Consider the following 23,011-nt stretch of genomic DNA (forward strand, 5'->3'; position numbering starts at 1 on the left):
GCTTATTACAAGAGATAGCTGTGTACGTATTTTTTTGGCATCCACAATCTACCGAGAGGTCAGATACACATGTATGTATGGCATGAAGGCATAGCCTCAACGTGGCCCACAAGAAATTGGTTCTTGCGAAGAGAATCTGATTCTGAATGTTACGAAGCTGTTATGGAGCGCGATCATCAGCGGCATGGAAATTAATAAAAACCCTGAAAACCGACACATCAAATAAAAGTCGAATACAGCCCATCCAGATAAATACATGGAAAGATCATTACGCAAGGGAACTGAATGAAGACAGATATTTATAATACTGACTTACCTCAACGAATACGAGTACAAGGTGAATATGTAAACATGGAAGAAGAACAAATACAACAAGCGCTTAAATCGATGAAGAATAACAAAGCATCCGGGCCGAAGAACATACCAGCAGAACTTCTAAAAAACGGAACACCAAAACTAATGAGCTATCTTAAAGTGCTATTCACAAGATACTTAAATGGGGAAGAAATCCCGAATAGTTGGAAAGAAGCATGGATTTCTCCAATTCGCACAAAAGGTCCAAAAGATATTTGCGGAAACTACAGATGTATCTCTGTCATCAGTACCTTTAGCAGGCTGTTTGGTAAAATCTTAAAAAACATGATTAAAAAAGAATACGAACCTCATGAAATTGAACAGCAAGCAGGATTTAGAGCTGAAAAATCTTGCATAGAAAACATATTTACCCTAACACAACTGAATGAAAAGAAAGTTGCAAGAAACCAGGAAATACATCTTTTATTTGTGGATCTCACAAAAGCATATGACACGATTCCTGTGAGAAAGCTGTGGCAGTTTCTTAAACGATCTTCATTAAATAGCACGATCATCGCCGCAGACAAACAATTATACAATAAAGCATCATCAAAAATCAAACTAAACAACATCTTATCAGAAGAATTTCCAGTAACAAAAGGCTTACGACAAGGATGCTGCCTCTCTCCAATACTATTTAAGATCTATTTAAATGAAGCACTAAAACACTGGAGAAGATCATGTTCAGGAATGGGGATCCAACTTAACGACGATACAACATTATACACTCTACATTTTGCGGACGACCAAGTAGTAGTGGCAGCAGATAAGGAATATTTAGAATTCATGATAAGACGGTTGTTTAAAACATATGAAGAATGGGGCCTCTCTGTAAATAGAAACAAAACGCAATACTTATGCATCGGGAATGAAGTAGAAGATCTAATGGTCAACGAACATGAAACAATCAAGAACTGAGAGGAATATATATATTTCGGAACAACAATCAACAGAAGTGGGCCCACCGAAATAGAGATAGAGCAAAGAATCGTGAAAGGAAAAAAGGTGATAGGATGTCTAAACCCGATGCTATGGTCAAAAGAACTATCAAATCAAAGAAAGCATCTCCTCTTTAACTCCATCTTTAAAAGTATAGTGCTCTATGGATGCGAAACATGGCAACTTACTAAATCCCTTGAGCGACGCCTACTTGCATTGGAAATGGACTTCTGGACAAGATCAGCTAGAAAATCAAGGCTTGATAGAATACAAAATGACCATATCAGAAATATAATGGGAGTCAAGTCAACCATCATTGACGAAATTCAAAGGAGACAACTGATCTGGTATGGTCATGAGAAAAGAATGGACGACGACAGGCTGCCAAACAAAAATTTTAAAATGGACGCCAAGGGAAAGAAGGAAGAGAGGAAGGCCAAAACAATCCTGGCTGGGCGGCATTCAGAAGGCAATGTCGGAAATAAACCTTCACCCTGGCGAATGGAATGACCGACGTAGCTGGAAACTGGGAACCGGAAGGCGGAGAACGCTATAAAAAACCGGGAAAAAAAATCAAAAGAAAAAAACAATGTCAAGTAAAGAAGGACCAATGGGTTAGTCAAAGAAATAATAAGAATAGGGAAAGTGGGAAAATATATAGATAAGAAAATATAAAGAAATCAAAGAAAATTATAAAGCCTCGATGTATTTTTAAAGAAAAAAAATAGTGTTATTTAGTGCAATATTATGTCTGGAAATAATCGAAAAACATTATTTAACCAGTTTTGGACTTTTACTTGAAACAAAAAACGACTCTACATCGATAATTAAATTAAGTAAAAGTTATTCATACAAATAGACAAAGAGATAGGAAAAATCCAGAAAAATCTAAGAGAGTTATTACTTTTATTTACCGTCTAAAAAAGGCGAGTAAAGCGAGGAGAATGATCCGAGTCTGTAAAACGTTATTTCTAAACACTTTTCCATAGGTAAATAATGTATTTGTGGTTAAACCTTTCAAACTACAGGAAAGAATACCAGTGAATAATTAAAAACAAATATTATAAGAAATCCATTTGATGAAGAAATTAAAACTTTGCCGGACTTTTTAGATGGTTTGCCCAAAACGCCGTCCTTTTATTGTAGAAAAAGGACAACACAGACATATAATCGAACATTTCAACCAAGCAACAGATTTACAAAATGTACACAGAACGTTGTAATTTAAAAAAAAAACACAAAGACGTTATCTATTGCTACTGTTACAACACTCTTACAATTAGAAAAAATATCTCTCTTTAAACCAAAGAAAGTTCTATGCAAAATTTTGTAATGGATACACGTTGGGTCATATTGGAGAAGAAATTTATGAAGAGCACATGAAGCAAGGATGAAGAAGGAATCTGATAAAGAAAAGAAAGAATTTTTGTTTACTGAAGATCTACAAGCTGTACTTTCGGCGCCACGCTCCAGCGTAATTAATATAAAGGTCGTGGCATATTATCGTGCACGTTGCGTTTCCAGCACATAGCGTTTAGTTTCCGAAAAATATAATTTAAATGGTTTTAAATATGAACAACGCACACTGTCCGGAACATAGCGTTTCAGACACTTAACGTTTCCGTTCAGTATATTTGAAAACAATATTTTACTGATGCCGACGGCTACGTAACGAGTCGTAACCGGTTGGTAAAGATAATGTGAATTAGATGTCCGTCGTTTTCCCCCCGTTGTTTATTTAGGTATTTGTTTGATTTTGATACAGAGTATTTAAAAAAAAATAATTTTCGAGGCTATTTTGTCATTTATGCATGTGTTTTTATTGCTTTGTGACAATTAATCACGGAAGTGATAAACAATTAGGACTTTTGTACGGAAGTGATACCTCTTCTTTTTAAAAATACTTTTTGGTTTGATATGTATGGCTTCTTTAAATGTAGTATTTTGTTTTTTAACTGAAGGTGAAATTAAATTTAAAACATATTTAAACTGAATCCTATTCATTCTAAAATATCCATAATATTTTTCATCGTCATCAATTAATTCTCTGTATAAAGTCCAGTATTCACATTCCTTCTTCCTTTCTCTTAGCATTGGATGTACTTCAAACCTTCTTTTTAACACAGTTTTGCATTCTTCATGGTTAAGTAGAAAAGCAATTGCACATAATTTTTGTCGAAAAAAGCGGGATTATATCTTCACCGAACCAAACTGAAACGTTCTATGTATGAAAATGTGAACGCGCAGCCCAACTGCTGGAGTGGAAACGCTACGTGCCGGAAACTATACGTGCACGATAATATGCCGCGACCTTAAGTCCAAACTCTGCGTTCACAACTGGTGCATTTATGGCGTGAAACATAGTGATGGATATTGCTTTTTGTGGAATGATGCTAAAGGAGCATTGAATATGAATTTGCTACGATTTTGGTAAACTTTCTTATTTTAGTGAACAAACTAATTCTAAAAATGGGGAAAGACAAAAGGCACATGATCGTGTATACTGATGGGTGTTGATATCAGAACCGAAACGTCACTTTAAGCAACGTTCTCGTTAACTTAGCTTTGCTACACAATTTGACTATTAAACAAAAATATTTGGAAGTGGGCCACACACAAATGGTCGACTGTATGTACAAAATGATAGAGAAAAAACTTAAAAATCAAATAATTAATGTTTGCAGGAAAACGAAGAGATTTAAACCTTACACAGTTGAATCTTTAAACTATACTCCATAAGACCACGAAAACTGAAGGGAGATCCTAAGGTATTGCTATTTAGTAAATCATAATCATTATTTTTGGCTATATTGGATCCGTATTTTTTATCTTTATTTTTCAGGTTACCGAAATTTGAGCTATCACGTATAAACCATTCGGAGAAATATTTTAGAGAAGCTTAGATTTTCTGAGAACTATAAATTACTGAACCAATGAAAAAATTCCAGAATGGATACAATACCGTTTTAAGATTTGTCAAATTTGTACCCTGAACGCAAAAACAATACAAGAAAGAAATACTTAGATCTATATCAACTAAAGAACTTGATGACGAGAGATTACCATAAGTATTATGACGACCTTGCTCATTAAGACTAGAAATACGTTATAAATCATAATTATAAGTATAATTCCATTAATTTTGTTTTAAATTAAACCTATTTTATAACCACCAACGGATTTTTATTTTAATTAATCTCTGGTACATACCAGCTAACTCCAAGAGTACGTATTTTTTCTTTAAAAAAGAATTGGATAACTGCTTAAAATGCACTAGTTTTGTAAGGATCCTTGTACAAACGATTGTTTATTGGCGAAAATAATAGGTAATGATATTATCTACCAAGTGGATTGTAACTTTTGTCGTCAGTAGCTTATAAAAAATATTATATTATTTTATGTCTCTCTTAGAAGAAGAGCGAACTAGAAATCTAGAAGAACTACGAACTTTACTAGATGCAATAAATAGTGAATGCATTCAAATGGGACTTGACATCAACACATATAATACCAAATTGATGATAGTATCAAGGAGTCCAATAAAAAATGAACAACTAACCCTTGGTGGACAGCAAATAGAGAGAGTGACAAAATATAAATATCTGGAAGCTTACATCAACACAGAATTAGATCCAAATCAAGAGATCAAGGTACGAATAGAAATCGCAAGGGCAGCGTTCTTAAAATTCAAGCAATTGTTCTGTAACAAAAATCTGAATACTGCGCTGAGATTGAGGTTTGTTAAATGTTACGTCTGGTCCCAACTATTGTACGGGGTAGAAACATCGACGTTAAAAGCACAAATAGTTAAGAAGCTTGAAGCCTTTGAACTTTGGATATACCGGAGAATGTTGAGAATTCCATGGACTGCCAGGGTCACCAATGAGGAAGTGCTGAGAAGGATGGATCGAGACAAAAAATTGTTGAGAACAATAAAAGTACGCAAGACTGCATACCTTGGACACATACTTCTTCTTCTTCTTCTTAAAGTGCCCCCTCCTCAATGGAGGTTGGCTAGTACAATTTTAAACTCTTCTCTATCTTCAGCTGTTCTTATTAGCTGTTCAAAATTTAGCCCTGTCCATTGTCGGATGTTTCTGAGCCACGATAGTATTTTCCTTCCTAGGCCTCTCTTTCCCTCGATTTTTCCTTTCACTATAAGTTGGGCATATTGGTACTTATTATTTCTCAGTATGTGGCCTAGGTATGATGTTTTTCTAACTTTTACTGTGTTATGAAGTTCTCTTTCCTTGCCTATTCTATGCAGCACTTCTTCGTTTGAGGTATGCGATGTCCATGAAATTTTGAGTATTCTCCGGTAGATCCACATTTCAAAGGCCTCCAATTTATTTACGGTTGATGTTTTAAGGGTCCACGTTTCAACTGCATATAGAAGAGTCGACCAGACGTAACATTTTGATCAACGTAGTCGAATTTCGAGTTTTATTCGAGAATCACAAAGCAGTTTTTTTATTTTTTCGAAAGATTTTCTGGCCTGTTCTATTCTCGATCTTATTTCTAGATCAGGATTTAGGCTGCTATCGATACAACATCCCAGGTACTTAAATCTATTGACCTGTTCTAAAATGTGCCCATTTATTGTGCAAGGTTGACGTACGCTTTGGTTTTTTCGGATTGACATCACTTTGGTTTTTTTACTGTTTATTTTCATACCAAATTGGTCACAGGTCGAGTTGGTCTTGTCGATGAGTCGTTGAACACCTAAGTCGGAATCCGCAATTAACACTGTATCATCGGCGTATCTGATACTGTTGATATTTACGCCATTCACCTTGACTCCATCCTTGATATCCTCCAATGCTTCTTTAAATAGAAACTCGGAGTAAAGATTAAATAGCAGAGGCGACAGAACACATCCTTGTCTAACTCCCCTCCTAATTTCTACTTCTGCGGATGTGGAACCTTCGATCCTAACTCTGGCGTTTTGGTTCCAGTACAAGTTTTTTAAGAATTTGATGTCTTTTCCATCTAAACCGATTTCTTGCAAACGTTCTAATAGTAGGTCATATCTTACTCTATCAAATGCTTCTTCAAAGTCTATAAAGCATATAAATATATTTTTCTGTTGGTCGTAGCATTTTTGGGCGAGAACTAGTAAACTGAACAGGGCTTCTCTCGTTCCCATGCCGGCTCTGAATCCAAACTGACCGTCTCCGATGATTGTTTCGCACTTTCTATAGATACGATTATGTACGATTTTTAGTAGGACTTTTACTGCATGACTCATAAGGCTTATCAGACGGAACTCATTGCAGTGTTGTGGGTTTGGCTTTTTTGGCAGTGGGATGAATATTGTCTCCAGCCAATCTTGGGGTATTTTACCTGTATCATAAATGCGATTGAATAAAAGGACAAATATTTAGATATTTTCTTCGCTGATTAATTTTAACGTTTCTGGGTATATTCCGTCTGGACCTTGGCTTTTATTTGTTTTAAGATGATTAATTGCATTTATGATTTCAGATTTCAGAATTGTTGGCCCTTCGTTGTTATTTTCCAATCTTGGTTCTTCTCGTATGTCGTGAATAAGAATTTTAATATAGTTTTTCCATTCTTTCAGTTTATCTTCCGTTGATTCTAGCAGTTTGCCATCCGTGTTCAGCATGGTGTGAAAAGTCGTTCTCTTGGTAGTCGATGTAAATTCTTTTACCTTTTTATATAAATTAAAAAAATCGTGCCTTTGTTGTAGTTCTTTTATTTCCACGCATTTTGTTTCCAGCCATTTTTCTTTTGCTTCGGTTATTTTTTTTTTCGAATTATTCTATTTAGTCTTTTGTATTCTCCGTCCTTGTCATTTTTTCCTTTAGATTCTCTTCGTTTGTTCATTAATTGTAAAATCTCTTCTGTCATCCATTCCTGTTTGTTATTTCTAGATGTTACTTTTAGATGTTTTTCCGTTACATCCGGACACATACTGAGAAATGATAAATATAGTCTTCTGCAGGTCATCATGCAGGGTAGGGTCGATGGCAACCAGGGAATAGGTAGAAAGAGAAAGTCATGGCTGCGAAATATTCTAGACTGGACAAACATGACTGTAGACGAATTATTCCACGTTGTAATAGACAGACAAACTTTTAGAAATGTGGTCGCCAACCTCCGTTAATAGGGATGGCATAGGAAGAAGAAGATGTCTCTCCTGAAACGATTGTTCAAAAATGGAGTTGGCCGGTTTGCGAATTAAGTTATCGATATGTAATAACGTAAAATACGGAGCATATCACCAAGACCTGTCAGGTCTGTTAAGCATATAAATAAAAAAATACAAACGCTAATTAAATACGCTATAATACTGCAAACAATGTTTAAAAAGAACTTTTGTATTGGCATTAGATAGATTTTCAAGAAGTAGTTTAGGCAACAAGCAACTGTCACTTTCTTTAAAGCGCCTGTAGTGACGAAATAATATAGAAAATAGTCCACTGTTTATTTTTAATTATTTTAAAGTATTTTATAAATATGTGATAAAAAGTGTACAATACTTACAGAAAAAAAAAACAAAACTTCCTTTAGTTTTTGGACCTGACATATAACAGCCACTTCACTTCATAATTTAAAACAAAACTTCGTAGAATAACCAAAATATAAACAAAAGTTAATGGAATTCAAGTTTTCAATGAAAACACCAACGCTAAATACCGCAAAATGCTAATATAGGACATCAGACTATACTAGGTAGATCCAACGATTAATGTATGAAGGAGGACAACAGGGTTCGATCCGGTTTTATCTTGGGTAAAAACCACAAGTAATGGTAGGCGGATTAGATGGAGCAATGACACTATTAATGTGTACAAAAAAGACAAAGGACTCGTCCTGCTATTTACAGCTATTAAAAAAAATTGGACACTTATACAACAGTCGTTATTAATTTTAATAAAAAATTAGTAGTTGCTCAGAATAAATAATAATATAAAATAATATTTTCCCAAATAGTTATTCGCAAAAACAATTATCGAGTTAGGACACCAATGAAAAAATAAATGTTTATAACATCACCTAACATAAACAATAATTATGTATTCAAAATAGTTTAAAATCAAAAACAAGTTTTGTTGATAAATATTCACAATATTATTTCGTAAAGAAAATCTACTGTGACGTAAATTATCTGTTTATCAAGCACTAATTATAATTAGAGGAAGTAAAAGAGACAGTTTTGAATACTAGTTTCCAACAGCACGACACGTGAAAGTCGACATATAATTCTTTAAAGTGAATACTATACACTATTTATAGATCTTCAATTATAGTAGAAATATATGAAAGCACAATTAACTATGGTGTATGAATGAACTTTTTGGAAATGATTCTAAAGACGAAAGTAAGAAGGATAAGGAATGAATTACAAAATAATGTCCAATTACAAGAAAAATGTTACAAATATAATAGTGTAAAGAGCTTTACCTTACACTTTCTTCTGTTGATCTAGGTTCTGAGGATCTTTAACCAGGATGTGGTTCTTCTTGCTGAACCTATCTTAAATATTTTTCCCTGCAGGATTTTAAAAGGGCATATCTGGCTTTATTTCACATAATGTGTTTTAAGTACTGTAACTTACGAGATTTGCTGGTGATTAATAATACCTCTCGGTTCTTTTTACTACTGAGGACCTCTTCGTTTGCAATTCAGTCAATGCAAGAGATCTTGATACAGCCACATCTAAAACGTTTTTAAACTCTTGCAAATGTCTTTGATTAAGGTCCATGATTTAATACCATAAAACAGAACAGAAATGACGTCTCTTCTTCTTCTTCTTCAGCCTTCATTCATCCATTGTTGGACATAGGCCTCCTCCAATTGTTTCCATGCTTCCCTATCTTTTGCAATTCTCATCCATTGCTTTCCAGCTACAGCTGTTATATCGTCTATCCATCTCTTTTTGGGTCTTCCCACGCTTCTTTTTGTTTCTCGAGGTCTCCAGAATGTCACTTTATGAGACCATCTGTTGGTGTCTTGTCTTGCTACATGTGCTACCCATTGCCATCTCAATGTCGCTATTTTTTCCATGATGTCGGTTACTTTAGTTCTTCGACGTATTTCGGTGTTAGGAATTTTGTCTCTGAGGCTTATATTTAACATGGCCCTCTCCATGGCCCGTTGAGTTACTCTTAATTGTTCTGCCATTTTTCTTGTTATTGCCATAGTTTCCAATCCATAAGTTGCAACTGGTAGTATACAATGACGTACCGTTGCAAAATTCTTACTTTTGTACCAAGAAATAGATTGTGGCTTTTAAAGAAGGCTCTCATTAGGTTAAAGATAGATTTAGTTTTTCCAATCAGCGCTTTTGTCTTCTGGATTTTAGTCAATTCTGTATTTATTATTGCGCCGACGTATTTGTAGTGCTTCACTTTTTCTACTAAGCTTTGGATGACGCAGAGTTGACCATCTGTTTTCTTTTTCTTACTAATTATCATGGGCTATGTCTTATTTATGTTTATATTGAGTCCATATTGTTTACTGTGGTACGTAATTTTGTTCATAAGGTGACAGATGACACAATCTTGTCATCTTTAGAACTGCTGATCTTAAAAATGTAGGAAACTTTGATTTCGAAATTTGTTGAACCTGTGTTACAGAAGAAAGAGTTTTGATGCGTAGATACTGGATGTTTGGAAAAGTTTTTAATAAAATTCTTTATAAAAAGGTATATAAAAACCCAGTCGGGCTATGTTAAATAGACAAAACGTTTTCGAAATAAATATTCCATCATCAGTGTCAGGTTAGTACATGAATGTAGCCACTAAATATGGGGGTAAAAACCCTTTAAAAATTACTAATTGAAATTTAGTTTACATTATTTCTTGTATAAAATTAAGATGGTAAAGTTACGGTTGGATTGGTAGCATGGCGACATATGACTCTACATTAAGTTGCAAGTCCTGAGACGGTATGTCTACAGGACTTTATGAAAGCAACTGCTTCAACTTGCAACTTGCTTTCATAAAGTCCTGTAGACATACCGTCTCAGGACTTGCAACTTAATGTAGAGTCATATGTCGCCATGCTACCAATCCAACCGTAACTTTACCATCTCAATTTTATACAAGAAACAATGAAACAATGTAAACTAAATTTTAATTAGTAATTTTTAAAGGGTTTTTACCCCCATATTTAGTGGCTACATTCATGCATTAACCCGATACTGATGATGGAATATTTATTCCGAAAACGTTTTGTCTATTTAAAATAGCCCGACTGGGTTTTTATATACCTTTTTATAAAGGATTTTATTAAAAAAATTTTAATATATGGTATACAGCCAACTACAGGAACTTGGTTTCCTTGTGGATTTTGGGAAAGTATTTAGTATTTATTTACATATTCTACTTTAATATTTTTATTTTTTCATTATTATATGAGTTTACTCCATTATATATTGTAATTATTTACTTACTTTAAACACATCTGTAATCTGTTTTCAAGTTCAAAGGAATACACTTGTTGTTAATTGCCTCGAAAAGACAAAAAACACTTTAAAATATCAAATTTCTTTAAACAATTTTTTAAACGATCTTTATTAAAATCGAGAAAAGCACAAATCTAACTGGGACATCAGAATGGGCATATGTACAGTTTCAATATGGACAACGACCATCCTTCGCATTGGGGCGCGTTGACGCAGATTTTTTTACTAACCAAAGAGCTCCAGACGCTATTTTTCTACACTGCCAATTAGCACATTTCAACAAATGGTAAGTGATTTCTTTGTACAGATAAACATTTAATGAGTTATGCCAGGAACTGAGATGTTTAGGCTTTTACAAAACTTGTGTACTTTTTATAGATCCATAAATTGAGTGTACATAAACTTTTTTTTTCGTCTTTTATGAGGGGGGCGGTCAAAAATGTTCGAAACATACCTCGGTCCTAGAAGGTGAACATCACCGCCTTCCAGCCTCGGTTTTGCAGGATTTCTCTAGCGTGGTCACGATGATATCCGAGACCGAGTAATACCGTCGCTATCAGTGTCAGAGACCTACAAGCTAAAAAACACCCTCATCGGCGGTTAATTGCCGGCCAGATCGCCCTGATTGGGACGCAACATCGGCACAGCATTCACCCGATCTCTTATTTATGCACTCTAATACTCTCTAGCAATTCTCACGCAATCTAACAATTTCTCACTACGACTGAATTCTCTCTCCTTCTGTTCCTTCCTTTTCATGTTTAATCTCGCCCCTTCTTATTCTGCCTTATCTTCTTGCTTGCTCCTGAGCACCCTGTCCCCCTTTGGGTCATCTTTCCTCTTGTTCCTTTCTCTCCAGCATTCTCCTCACAAATCTCTAAATTGCTCTTCACCGATCTGACAACCCTAATTACTATCCCTATCTATCGCATGCCAATACAGGCATTTTGTATTTTCTGCCTTTCCAAATCTGTAAATTGTGCCCTGATGCAACCATGTTCTGGGAGTACCTGCGTCAGGAAGTAATCCAAATGGCGGTGCCCGTAATCCATCCATCTTCCTAGATTTGGAATCATCGACTTCGTCCACTGCGCCACCCTTCTCATCTCGTCCGATTCCTCTTGCCACACCATTATGGACCTTTGTTTAAACGTTCTGTTCCTATTTGTTTATTTCTTCTCTCGTATATTCTTCCTCTCTCCTTCACTAGCACGTGCATCGGAATACACCCGGTGATACGATCGATTGCACAACAGAATGCAGGGCCCTCCTCTTTTTAGTTTTGGGTCCTCCGATCTTGAGTATGATCTGCCCCAAAGCGGCCGATCTCACCGCAGCTCTTTAAGTCATTGTCCCTACGTGCTCCCCCACTGTCCGTTTTGACTTAGAGTTACCCTTAAATATTTCACGCATCTCTTTCCTGACAGATAGTCGTAGACCAAATTCATCAAGTACCTCGGACACCTTCTCTCATTTTCTCTCATTTTCATATTTATGTTTAACAGTTCTTCTTCTAGGATTTCAAGGTTGTTCTGTAGGTCTTCTCTGTTTTCTGATATCAAAACCATGACGTCTGCAAATAGAAGCTCTGATAGTTGAGTCTGTTTCATTTGCCAGTATCCTAATGTTAGTTTTCTTATTCTTCTCTTGGCTTTCTTTATTGCTTTATCCAGTACCACTGAGAACAGCAGTGGGATCAACAAGCATCCCTGTTTGACGCCTTGACTTGTAGTAAAATCTTCGGATTCCTGGTTGTTGGTTCTCACCGTATTTGTATTATTATTGTACATATCCTTTATTACATCAATTTTTATCCTGTCAACTCCTCTTTCCTTTAATGTCCTTCATACGTCCTTTCTTTGTATTCTGTCAAACGCCTTTTCCAGATCAATAACGCATATATGTATTTCTCTATGTTTATTGATTACTTTCTCACTTACTTATCATATTGTGAATATGTGGTCTTGCGTGCTTCTGTCCTTCCTGAATCCACATTGTGTATCTTCCATAGTTGGTTCTATTTGGGTTTTTATTCTTGTTTCTATTATTCTTGCGAATACCTTCCCAGGAATACTTGATATAGTAAAACCTCGGTAATTATTACAGTTTCTCTTGTTGCCTTTTTTGTGTATTGGTAGTATAATGTCCTTCTTCCAGTCCTGTAGTATTTCTGCTCTCTTTATGATATCATTCATTAGTTCTTTCATGCTGTCCACTCCCTCTATTCCCATGAATTTTATCATTTCCGGGGTGATATGATCCTTGCCTGGTGCTTTGCCTAATTTATTATATTTTAATTTATTTTGATATTTTATAATTTTAATTATAATTTAATAAAGAAACTAAATAACTTTTAAACTGTTTAACCTATCCATTTGAAATTTTGACCATATTTTAAGCACCTCAAGATTGATTTCTTGTAATTCGAAGGTGATAAGTTTATTTTTAAAAAAGTTATTAATATTTATAAAAATCCGAAATTTTTGACTTATTTTGCAACTTCCTAAGTAACAAATAAAGATAGAAACATTTAAAAAACGCTGTTTTGAAGGTTTTTATATGACACAAGTTCATTACTCTTAAATTGGTTTTAATCGCTTCACTTTTTGCTAAAACACGAAAAAAGCAAAAATTTACCGTTTTTTGACATGAATTTGTTAATAACTAATTAAGTCCAAAAAATCGACTGCAGGAAACATATAGGCTTTTGTTATAGAGGTCCATACTACTCAAAACAACTGTCGTTTACCTGACCGGTTCAGTGTCACAAACATGCTACATTTTTTCCTTAATTCCCTTGCCTAATTATAGCCTAAGTAAATATATTATATACATAACACGCGGTCAATATCTTTGATTTGTATTTCTGGAACCAATTTAATCAAGCCTACTTTAACTTTTAAAATAAATTCAACTTTCTTACATGGATATCTTTCGGACAATATACTAATGGCATGTGATTGATATTTATTAATACCGAACTTTCCATCATATTCAATAGTGACAGCAAAAGTCTGTTTTAATTCCATAATAAATCATCTAGAAAACCAGAAAAATCCTATGATGCTTTTTCGCTATAGGAGGTAGTTAGTTGAGATACTTATTTTTCGCTTAATATATCAAGACCCATATTATTATGTCATAACAACATTGCGCAAAATATTTTTTTAAATATATATTCATCCCAGATATAGTTGTAATATTTTCTAAATAATAATTTAATAAAAAACTAAAGAAAAAGACAAGATCAAATGTACTATAAAAACAAAACAAAACTAAAAGATAAAATATGCACATAAATTAAGAAAATTATGGAATGTTGACGGTAGTTGCATATTAAAGTAACTTATGGATGTATAATTGGTTGTCGTTTAGAATAATCTAAATCGATAACTAATCAATGATGCGAATAAATATAATTTGTCGCAAAAGTACTCCATCATGATAGTACTTTAACAATGTCAACTGGTAAAATGATAATTGTCATCCAGGTTAGTATTTTATGACATTGTACGGTGAATTTGTTTTTTTTTTATATCTATTTATTATTTCATTACAATATTTTGAATATGACAAGATATACCGAAAAAAAAAAAACAAAGACTGATATTAAAATTATTATATTATTTTCAATTAGAAAAAGGGGCTGAAACAACTTTACTACCAGTTTCTATATCAACAATAGTATTTTAAGCCTCGAGCGGGCGCGCCCGTGTATTTTGTAAACGTCCAATAGAAAAAGTCGTCTAAAAATAGAAGTGTCGTCAATCTGGCGATATCTTCGCGTCTATTCGTCCAGTAGAGATCTGTCGTTCGAATAGTTGAGTAATATTTTTTGTTGCAGCTGAGTTTTGTGAGAATTCTTAGAAATACGAGAGTGTGACGGTTTTGTGTACATAATACACGGCGCGCCTTCTAGTGTAAGTATTTTATCCATTAATTATTTTACTTTATAAAAATTGTAATTCGAAATTAAAGTCAAATTAACTTTAGTTTTACTTTATTTTAGGTTGAACAGGATCATCATCATTGGTGCTACAGCCCTATAAAAGAGTCTCGACCTTCCCAAGTCTATTACGCCAGTCAGTTCTATCCATTGCCAACTGTTGCCAGTTTGCTGCGCCTATTTGTCTACCATCCTCATCTACACCATCCCTCCATCTGAGTTTTGGTCTACACCTATTTCTACTTCCCACAGGTTGTGACATAAGGATTCTTCTAGGAGGGTTGTTCTGCTGTGATCTTGCCAGATGTCCTGCCCATCTTAGTCTTCCTATTTTTATAAAGCATACTACTTCTTTACCACCAAATATATGTTTATATATGTGATATATCTCGTAGTTGTACCTCCTTCTCCAAACACCGTTTTCACAGATGCCTCCAAATATTCTTCTCAGGATCCTTCGTTCAAATATAAGCAGGAGATTTTCATCTGCCTTGGAAATGGTCCATGTCTCCGACCCATATGTCAACACGGGTTGTATAAGGGTTTTGTATATGGTTATTTTTGTTTTTTGGCTTAAGTTTCTGTTTCTCTCAGGTTGAACAGGATATTGTAACATAATTGAGAAGGAATATAACGGCTACGCTGAGAGAATATCATGTAAGAATTTAGTTGCATTGTTATATTATTTGTGTGTTACTTTTTTTTATTTTTGCAGGGCTAGAAAGAAGTTTTTAACTGAGGCTGAGTTATAAAAAATTCTTAATGAAGACCCAGAAACAGAAACTAGTGAAATAGAATATTCCGATGAATCTGAGACAGATGAAGAAATAATACACCATGATGAACTTCGAGAATAATACTGCAGTAAGTACGACTGCTTTCGAATAGTTTTAAGGTAAAGATACAAACACTGCATGGCGTAAGACTCCGCTGTCGTCGCAATCAAAAATTAAAAAGAAAAATATTATCAAAATACTTCCAGGACCAAAAGCAGTGGCTTTAAAAGTGACCTCAGAACTTTCAGCTTTTGAAAAAATTATAGATTCTGATATATTAGAGAACATCGTACAATTTACCAATTTGTACATTGATAGTAAAAAAGAATCTGTTCAATATAAAAGAGAACGAGATATGAAACCTTCAAAAAGTGAAATAATGACGTTACTGGGAGTGCTTTACCTCCTAGGCACTATAAAGGCTAATCATACTAACGCACTTGAACTTTGCATTCCACATCTGATGGAACAGGTATAGAAATTCTTAAAGCTGTAATGAGTTACAAAAGATTTTTATTTTTGTTACGTTCAATGCGCTTTGATGACAAAACCACAAGACATGAACGGAAAATATATGACAAACTTGCACCAATTAGAAAAATATTGGACGCATTTATTAGTAACTGTAAAAATTCCTATAATCTTGGTGAATTTGTTACAATAGATGAAAAACTAGAGGAATTCAGAGGACGTTGTAGTTTCATCCAGTATTTACCAAATAAACCAGCAAAATACGGTATCAAGCTGGTCATTTTGGAGGTTTATTGTGGACGGCAACCTGAGAGGCCTTATGCTGTATCAAACTCTCTCAGTGATATTGTAGATAGGCTTATTGATTATATAAAAGGTTTAAATCGCAATTTTACAACCGATAATTGGTATACCAGTTATCCTTTAGCTATTTCCCTTTTGGAAAATAAAATAACTACAATTGGCACTTTGAGAAAAAACAAAAGGGAAATACCTATTGAATTTTTACCCCAAAAACAAAAAGAAGTGGGAACGTCATTTTTTGGATTCCAGAAAAATGTCACTTTGGTTTCATTTGTTCCAAAAAAAGTAAGTCGGTCATACTTTTATCCACGATGCATGACACTGCCACCGTAGACGTCGAAACTAAAAAACCAGAAATTATTCTAGATTATAATGCCACAAAAGGCGGTGTGGATACTATTGACCAAATGTGTGCATCATATTCTGTAAAAAGAATAACCAGAAGATGGCCACTAATTATATTTTTTTCTCTAATGGATATGGCGCGCAGGTGTTGTTCTGTGCCAATAAAATAAATCCCAAAATATGTCGCCGAATGTTTCTAAAGAATTTAAGCTTGAGTTTAATGAAAGTACATCTTTCAGAAATAGCGACAATGCGATATCTTCCTCAGGATATTCAAGGTTTTCTAATGAAATATAAATCATGTGAAGAACCTACTAGAACAGAAGTAAAGCTCTAGAAAACGTGGACGTTGTGCAATATGTCCAGTCTCAAAAAATATTTGTATGTAAAATGCATTCAGAAACCACAATTACCTGCGTAAAATGTAAGAACAATGAACGGCAGCAATCAGAAGAAATAGAGTGAAGTAACCCGTAGGTACATGTTTTATGTTTATTATTTTATGTAACAATAAACTATTTTTGTAAATCGTGGTTGTCATTTTGTTAAAACGCACTAAATTTGGTAAAATCAACTAAAATGTGTTTTGTGTACAAAATACACAGCGCGCCCGGTTATGAAACGGTAGTCGGCGCGCCTGCTGTAGGGTTAAATATTCTCTGTGTTAGCCTGTTGTCGAAGCTTTAACAGTATCGTTACCAACGGTAAGACGATTATCAAAATAAATGAAAGTATTGAATCAGATACTCTAGCTATTCGGTGGTAATGAGTATGAGCCCTAACAACTAACTGTTCGGACCAACGAAAATTAATTTTTTTTTAATGATTTATTTAATGTCGTCCGAACCACTGAGGTTATAGACGACAACAATGAAAAATACATATTAGAACAAAGAAAGATAAATATTAATTACATACTAACATGGAAGAAGATTGATATATGTAGTTTGTGATACAGACTAGATTTTAATTTAAATATCTTTTATGCCTATACCCGTTAAAAACTATAATATTGTTTAGATGATTGTTGTCTCTAAGAAGCTCGCCTATGTCGCTGGGAAGGTTGAGTTTACTTCTCGTTTCCTGGAAAATTTGACATTCGGTTAAAATATGTTTTACTGTACTGTTGGTTTGACACTGGTTGCAGTATGGAGGATTGTCTCTTGTAATTTGGTAAAGATGTGTATGGCGGGTGTGACCAAGTCGAAGTCGAGAAAAGATGACTTGTTTTTTTTTCTAGGTAACACAAAGGCTTGTTTTTGTAAAGCATTGTCTTTAATTTGCCTTAGTTTTTCGGAACACTGCGATCATTTGTTTTGCCACGCACAACTAACTACGTTTTTTAAGCACAATTTAAGATCACTTGGCACTATTTTATTTAATTGCAGTTGACCATCACTTGTCGAAAATTAATTAAAAACGTTTATCTTCACGATGTTTCTTATTAAACTAAAGAACAAGATCTATAATACATTAACAAAATATTAAAATGGCTTGGACTCTATAAACTTTGAATTACAGCGTTGGTGACAAAATAAATGAAAATGTTGCATAACACCGTGAGAACGAACGGACAATAAGGACAATTTAAGAAATTACTATTTTAATATGGGGTTATATCGTCACGTGCCTTTACAACTGCGACAATCCTGTCTGCCATTGTTCGTACTAAGGCATTACACAAATCACGGTCGAAACTATCTTATAATTCATCTAATTTACTTTTCAAATCGGCGACGGCTCCCTGTGGATCATTACGCAATTTTTGTTTTAACGTATGCCACAATGTCTCAGTAACATTAAGATTTGTACTGTTCGAAAGCCATGAGAGGACTTTAATGTTATTGTGTCCAAATCAGTTGATTTAGCTGTATGGCAAGCAGCACCGACCTGCTGGAATATAAAATTATAGTCCTGGTAGAAATCTCTTGGTACAAGATTATTTTTCAAAAGTTCTTATATTTTGCTGTGTTAATTGTTTCTTTTATTACCAAATATTTTCCTAGACCCGCTGATGACATACAGCCCCAAATCACACTTCCTTTGGGAAACTTCACAGTTCTTTTACGGCATTTATGGAATGTCTCATTTTGACTTCTGATAAACCGTTTTTGAAAATCTCCCACGCAAACATCAAATTTCGATTTGTCACTGAATATCACTCTGAACCAGTCATCAACGGTCTATGAAAACTTTAAGGAACCGTTTCAATTGAACAAATTCGAAGATTTCATGGACCGTTGATGACTGGTCCAAAGTCTGATTCAGTGACGAATCGAAATTTAATGTTTGCGCGGGAGACTTTCAAAAACAAGAAAACAAAAATGAAGCATTCCGTAAAGATTGCCTGAAAAGAACTGTGAAGTCTCGCAAAGAAATTATTATTTGGGGGTGCGTGTCGTCAGCTTGCCCAGGAAGGTGTGAGGTGGTGTAAGGCATAATTAATTTAGCAATTAAAGTATCAAGAAATTTAGAAAAATAGTCTTGTACCAAGTGCTTACGATCTCTTCTTCTTCTTCTTAAAGTGCCCTCTCCTCAATGGAGGTTGGCTACTACAATTTTAAACTCTTCTCTATCTTCAGCTGTTCTTATTAGCTGTTCAAAATTTAGCCCTGTCCATTGTCGGATGTTTCTGAGCCACGATAGTCTTTTCCTTCCTAGGACTCTCTTTCCCTCGATTTTTATTTTCACTATAAGTTGGGCAAATTGGTACTACGATCTCTTCTTCTTCTTAACATGCCATACACCAAAGTGCGTAGGCGACTATCTCATTACTAGAATTCTGTTCTTGGCGGCGTGACACAGCTCACCTGTATTGTGTATTCCTGTCCATTCTTTAATATTCCTTAACCAGGATAATTGTTTGCAGCCGGCTCCTCTCCTACCTTCGATCTTCCCTTGTAGGATTAACTGTGGTATTTCATATTTTGCTCCTCTCAATATGTGCCCAAGGTAACCAATCTTGCGTTTTTTAATTAATTCAAAGAGTTCTCTTTCCACGCCGGCTTTCTTAAGGACGTCATCGTTTCGAACTCTATCCACCCAAGGTATGCGCATCATTCTTCTCAATGACCACATTTCAAATGCTTCAAGTTTGTTGATAGATGTTTTTTTCAAAGTCTACGTTTTCATGCCATAAAGCAAGATGGACCATATGTAGCACTTGACCATTCTGTAGCGTATTTCGAAATTTAGGTTTTGATTACATAGGAGCGGTCTGAATTTTACAAAAGCTTGTCTTGCCATTTGTATTCGGGTTTTTATTTTTTGTTGTGGATCCGATTGGTCATTGATTGTGGTGCCAAGGTATTTAAAAGTTTTCACGCGTTTTATGCGATGGTCACCTAAGCATATTATCGGGTTTTCTGGAGGGTTTCTGCTAATGACCATATATTTCGTTTTCAAAATGTTGATTTTGAGGCCATATTTTTGACCTATGCTATTCACCCTATCAAGTAATAACTGCTGATTTTCCAAATTATCAGTTATAATCACTGTGTCGTCCGCATAGCGTAGGTTGCTAATTGGTATGTTCACCTTAATGCCTAATTCCGTGTCTTCTAATGCTACGATCTCTACTACGATCTCTACCCGGACCTTAAATTTTATTTTCCAGCAGGACGGTGCTGCATGCCATACAGCTAAAACAACACAAAATGGTTTGAAGAAAATAAGATTAAAATACTCTCAGGGCCTACGAACAGGCCAGATTTTAATTTTATTAAGATATTTTGGCATGCGATAAAACAGAAATTGCGTAGTGATGCCCAGAGAACCGTCGCCGATTTGAAGAGTAAATTAGCTAACTGTTTATGATAGTTTTGACCCTGGCTTGTGAAAATCCCTAGTACGAACAATGCCAGACAGAATTGCCGCGGTTGTAAAGGCACGTGGCTATGTAACTCCATATTAAAGTCGTAATTTCTTAAATTGTCTGAACATTTAGTTGTCAGACAGAGAAAATATTTTTTCTTTGTCTGAAGAAAATAAGATTAAAATACTCTCAGGGCCTACGAACAGGCCAGATTTTAATTTTATTAAGATATTTTGGCATGCGATAAAACAGAAATTGCGTAGTGATGCCCAGAGAACCGTCGCCGATTTGAAGAGTAAATTAGCTAACTGTTTATGATAGTTTTGACCCTGGCTTGTGAAAATCCCTAGTACGAACAATGCCAGACAGAATTGCCGCGGTTGTAAAGGCACGTGGCTATGTAACTCCATATTAAAGTCGTAATTTCTTAAATTGTCTGAACATTTAGTTGTCAGACAGAGAAAAAATTTTTACCTATAAAACTTTTCTTATACATTTTACAGTAAAATGGTTAAAATAAAGTTATAGACCATAAAAATTTATGTACTTTTCCAAATGTACAGAGTATCAAAATTAAAATACATAAATAACTGATCAGGTAATTGCAAAAAACCATTATTTTTGCAGTATATATAAATGTTCGTAACTTTGTTTTTGTATGATCATCATCATTAATTGGCCAATCGCGTCCACTGCTAGACACAGGCTTCCCTGAGTTATTTCCAGTTTTCTCTACACTGGGCCGCTGTAGCCGATTGTAGCCAGTTTCCCGCTACACGTTTTATACCATCGGTCCATCTAGTCGGTGGTCGTCCTCGCCTTCTTTTATAGTTCCTGGACCTCCACTCCATAATACGTCTTGTCTACCGTCCATCTTGTGTTCTGGCTAAGTGTCCTGTCCAGTTCCACTTAAGCGTCGTGGTTCTTTCGATGACGTCTTCAACTCCTGATCTTTGCCTGATTTGTTGGTTTGTTATGTGGTCTTGAAAGCCCACGTTCAGCATTGCACGTTCCATGGCTCGTTGTGTAACTCTGAGTTTATTCGCAGATTTTTGCGTGAGTGTTAAAGTCTCTGCGTCGTAAGTTTGTACAGGCAAAACACATTGGTTATGAACCTTTCGCTTGAGATGCATGGAAATTGATTTTTTTAGAATATGGCTTAATTTGCCAAATGCTGCTTATGTCAGGCGAATTCACCTCTGTTTTTGTATACGGACATGAAATAAAGCTACTTGAAAAAGTTTGCAATTAATGTGTTATAAAAGTGTGCCAAATATCACCAAGATAGATCAAATAGTTTATAAGTTATTCAATTTATTTATCCCGGCGGAGAGCGATTATTTGAATAGCTGTACTTGCACAAGCAGTGACTCTATAAGTATTTTGTAAACTACCATCAATTCTTTAAAGCTTAAGTTTTAGGGTGTATTAAAAAACATTTTATTAAATTATATATTAAAAAACAGTTTGAAAAAGGGCTGACTTATTGGGTTATAAACATTTATAATTAATTTAATATTGTTTATGGCATACGCATGTAAGAAGGCTTAATCCAAAGCTGGTAAAACCACACGAAAAAAATAGAACCTTGTATAACCAAAAGTAACAAAAATAATAGTTTATTTTTAAAATCATACCGTGTTATTTTTACAATTATACCTCCATTGGTTATTAACCTTAACACCTGAATATTAAAAAGATTCTAAATAAAAATCTGAATTTTGTGATACAATGTACAGATGGCATATACAGTAAAGGAGTAAAAAGTTATAACCTGTTAAAATTGTGGTACTCGCAAAATACCGCCAAGGAAAAGTGAAGGGGAAAACTTTCAAGCTCCGTTTTTTTTAAATGAAACTTTAATTTAAAGTGCACTTGCAAAATTTGCAATATAGTGGCTTCTACCGCAAGTAAAACATTTAATTTTTTTTTAAACTCTAGTAGCTCAACAAACGTTTAAGAATTGTGCTATTTAATTCTCTCAAAAAATCACGGAAAAATAAATTAATTAAATTTTTTCATTAAAAAGTTATTAAATTTTACTATTATTTCGTAAGAATTATTTAAATTTTATTGATAACTGTACATTATTTATATAAATATAAAATAATAATTAAAAATTATTAAATATGTTTATTTCTGGGCCTGCGTAGCGCAAGCGGTAGGATTCTTGCCTCGCACGCCGGTGGTCCAGAGTTCGAATCCTACCGCCGGCAAGAACAACTAGACATTTTTAAAAATGTCTATAGGCCCCAGGTCGACTCAGCCTGAATAAAATGAGTATCTTGGGTAAAACCAGGGGTAATAATAGGCGGTTGAAGCTTAGCACTGGCCATGTTACCTTCCTTGTATACCGTAGGCCCTAGATATAGCAGACTACCCTGCTATACTCCCAAAGCCGCGCAGCGGTATAAAACGGGAGACTATTATTATTATTATGTTTATTTCTTTTATTAAATTTTATAGTTTTTTTTTTCATGAAAATAATTCATTCTAATATAATTGCATTTATGGAAGATATGTAGCTGATAAGTATAAAAAATATTTTTGAAGTTCACCTCTCCACATTTCACTGGCGGTATTTTATGAGTATCATCATTTCAAGGGCTATAAATCTTTATTTCTTCTAG

General features: G+C 34.6%; 1 protein-coding gene across 2 annotated transcripts in view; it reads right to left on the reverse strand.

Annotated features, from left to right (window-relative positions):
- The window catches only part of y (L-dopachrome tautomerase yellow), a 98,172-nt gene that overhangs the window by 70,773 nt on the left and 4,388 nt on the right, over positions 1-23,011 (reverse strand). Inside the window, exon 1 of one of the 2 annotated variants that reach the window (XM_072540845.1) lies at positions 7,801-8,124. The exons of the other annotated variant lie outside the window; for it this stretch is intronic. The gene's annotated coding sequence lies outside the window, so the exon portion shown is untranslated. Of the gene's footprint in view, positions 1-7,800; positions 8,125-23,011 lie in introns of those variants that run through there. 2 annotated transcript variants of the gene reach the window in all.

Source organism: Diabrotica undecimpunctata, chromosome 8 (genome assembly GCF_040954645.1).
Source record: "Diabrotica undecimpunctata isolate CICGRU chromosome 8, icDiaUnde3, whole genome shotgun sequence".
NCBI lineage: Eukaryota > Metazoa > Arthropoda > Insecta > Coleoptera > Chrysomelidae > Diabrotica > Diabrotica undecimpunctata.